Raw genomic sequence first — 3,441 nt, 5'->3', positions numbered from 1 at the left:
ATTCGAAGCAGAATGATCCCCTCTACCACAGGTTATGCCCACATTTTCAATATTATTATCTATGTGAATTTTGTGGCAATTTTTCTGAGAGTATTTTTCTTCTGATACACCCTGTATACATAATTGTTAGCAGTACACACTCAACGTTGTTGCATTGCTTTGCTTAAATCAGGACTGAACTAAGAAGCTAGTTCAAAGAGAAAACAGCTGGTAAAATTTCATCTATTGGTTTTAAATTAGGGCTGGTATATATTTTTAAATTGTGAAATATTTTAAGAGGCAGATTTTTTAAGCTACATTTTGTTTCTCTCACCTATAGTAAAGCAAAGATCAGAAGATGGAGGAACTTTGTGAATATTTAAGATCAAGACATGTGCCAGAGAAAGACATCGAACGAATGGAACAGGACAAGGTAAGTTCACATAGAATGCTATTAGGAAATGATTAAATCCAGATCATATCTGTATGTGCAGTTCTATTGTTGATTTTTTTATTTACTTTAGATCAATCAAAGTGTAATCAAGCTCATGACGGATGAAGAATTGAAGGAATATTTACCATCTTATGGTGATCAAGTGGCTGTGCTTGGATACTGCAGACGCAGAGAACCAGAATCTAGCAGTCGCAAGTCAAAACTTTTTGAAAGACTAAAAGGAAAATCAACTAACCGAAACACAAAAGACACTGTAGGAAACAAAGAGCATCCAAATTCAAATGCTAAAAAAGTGAAAGACAGATTGAACTGTTGGCTGCATTTCAGCGATAAAGATGAATCAAATGTTCAGATGCGCACAAAAAAAGGTGGAGGAACCCAAAAAGAGAGTGTTTCCAAGGACAGTACAAAAAAAAGACATAATAGAAAGAGCTACACAACTCTTTTTTTCCAGGGGGGACAAATTTAAAAGGTAATATTTCTGAATTTGAAGTGGATTTAACTGACTTTCAGGCAAATCCTCCAGAGGATGATGTCACTGTTGGGGAGCTTTATGAAAGAGTGAAGTTGCCAGTGCTGCAGTTCTACCTGAAAACCAAAAAGAGAGAAGTTGCTACAAAGGTAAATCTTGAAAGTACAGAAGTTCAACCTTGTCATTCTGATATGTCCCTTCAGCCTTCTGATGTTTTTACTGCTACCAGTTTGGAGTTAAATAACTTGGATGTGATTTATATTGGAAGCAGCACAGTTCTTATCAGCAGTGATGATGAGCCTTTTCAAGCTGTTGCTAATCCAATTAACAGTTTTCCAGACCAAGAAACCACCCTTAATGTTTATGACATGGAGGATAGTGGCATTGTGACTTTTTGCACTGAAGGCACCTCTGAAATGGAACCATATGGGCTTCTTGATGACACTTTACCTCTTACTGAGGACCTTTCACTGCCTCCTGTTATGCATGTGCCTGAAAAAGAGAAGACTATTGTTGTGGTTCACTGAGGACAAATCCTAAAACAACTAATCCAAGTGTTTTCTGAGGAAAAAATAATGAATGAAAATGTGTCCTTTGAGGTTATTCTTCCTGATGGGACAATGGAAAAGGCTGTGGATGATGGTGATGTTTTAAGTGATGTGCTATCAGAGTTCTGGAATGACTTTTATGAGCAGTGCACAATGAGGAATGACTTTAAAGTGCCATACCTGCGACATGACTTTGTAAAAGAAGAATGGGTAAGTGTAGGTCGAATCACTGCTTTTGGCTGGAAAAAGGAACAGCACTTACTAACCTGCTGCTTGTTGTTCAATGTGTAACGTGAATGTGCACAGACGGTGTGAAAGTAACGTGGCTCCAAACTGCTGAGTCGACGCCAGAGGAATTGCTAAAGTTCTCTCAGACCTCGGAGTAACACCTGACAAGATCTCCAACAGCACGCAGAGACAAAAAAATGTACAAAAAGCTCAAATGATCCTGTTCGTTATCGTTAAAATAACACATCCAAAAAAGTGTTGTAGACTAATTTAAATGAGAAACAGAAAGAGATTGTGTATTGTGTATTCTGAGCAGCTTCTTCAGGCTCAGGATCTTCAGCAGTCTCTATCTGAGATTCCTCAAACAGAAGACGACCGCTCACAGTCTGTGTCCACCTCCCCCTGTCATCCAGTTGGGCAAACTTCAGATCATTCACTTAATGTGTGCAACAAACCTAAACACATGAACAAACTCTTCATGACTCACTTTTTATTTGTCTGTGCAGATGTGAAGGAGCTGGAGAACATCAGGAAAGCTCTGTCCTTTATCACCGCGGTGAAGAGCACAGGACGCACCCTCTCTCTTCCCCTTCTGTTGCCACTGTAATATGTGACCCCCCATGAGGGAGAAGACAGTGGAAACAAATAGGCAGAAAGAGAGAACTACAAGAACGGAGAAGTCATAGGTCAAGGTGCTCCAGAGACCAAGAGGATAAACCTGCATGACTTTGTGTTTATTAAAGTTCTGGGGAAAGGAAGTTTTGGAAATGTACGATGTTGCTCACACGCCTGACAGGAAGCAGAAATGATCCTCTCTGGTTCTGACAACCTTTGGTCTTGTGATCAGGTGATGCTGGCAGAGCTGAAGGGCACCGACTAGGTTTACGTGGTCAAGGTGCTGAAGAAAGACGTGATCCTGCAAGATGATGATGTGGACTTGCACCATGACGGAGAAACGGATCCTCGCCTTGGCCAGGAAACATCCATACCTGACACAGCTCTACTGCTGCTTCCAGACCAAAATAAGCTCGCTCACACAGTTTGCAGTGACATGCTGCACTATTGTGTAATATTTGCACAAATCTTTTTTAATAATGTTTGAGGTCACACTGCAAATATTAGCTCTGAGCAACTAAATACTCCCAGCTTGACTGTAGCCAAACTGGTTCCTGAGCAGCTCGTGGAAAAGCTAGGTCACATGCAAGGAGGTTCTATAGAACAGCTGGAGTGCGCAGAAACCACGTGACCGTGTGATCAGCTGGTGAAGCTTACACCTAACGCTAAACGGTCAAGTGTCTGGATTTCCCATTACTGTACATGTTGACAAAAGAGCAGAAAAAAAGGACTGACAATGTAGAAATCATAAAAACTATTAATAATAATATTAATCAAATTATTATTAATATTTTACAGTTTATATAATCTATCTAAAGTTTTAAATAAAGCTGTTTGTGTTAAATAAAGCTGTTTGTGTTATGGATTTATTAACAGAAGAGAAGCAGGAAAACGTCTCATTTTACAACACAAGTCAGCAGATTTGATCTTATTTAGCTCAATGTGATCTGAGCAGAACATAATGTAACAGTTTAAAATTAAAATAATCTTATAAAGTCAATGTAATCACTGTTATTTATTGAACTGGTTAACAGATATTAGCTTGTGGAGCATATATACAGAGTTTAGCACTTTTGAATCATGCTACAATTTAACACAAACTATTAAATATTACTTTGTCCTCTGATTAATATTTAGACCTACAC

At 38.8% G+C, this 3,441-nt stretch overlaps 1 long non-coding RNA gene across 1 annotated transcript; it reads left to right on the top strand.

Annotated features, from left to right (window-relative positions):
- The first annotated feature begins 355 nt into the window (after positions 1 to 355).
- LOC106532269 (uncharacterized) lies at positions 356 to 2,854 on the top strand. The gene is made up of 3 exons (XR_001312046.1): positions 356 to 412; positions 947 to 1,054; positions 2,188 to 2,854. It is a non-coding gene; the product is annotated as an uncharacterized LOC106532269 (long non-coding RNA).
- The last annotated feature ends 587 nt before the right edge of the window (positions 2,855 to 3,441 follow it).

The sequence above is a fragment of the Austrofundulus limnaeus genome, unplaced genomic scaffold, assembly GCF_001266775.1.
Source record: "Austrofundulus limnaeus strain Quisiro unplaced genomic scaffold, Austrofundulus_limnaeus-1.0 Scaffold741, whole genome shotgun sequence".
In the NCBI taxonomy this organism is placed as follows: Eukaryota; Metazoa; Chordata; class Actinopteri; order Cyprinodontiformes; family Rivulidae; genus Austrofundulus; species Austrofundulus limnaeus.
This window is presented reverse-complemented; position numbering and strand designations above follow the sequence as displayed.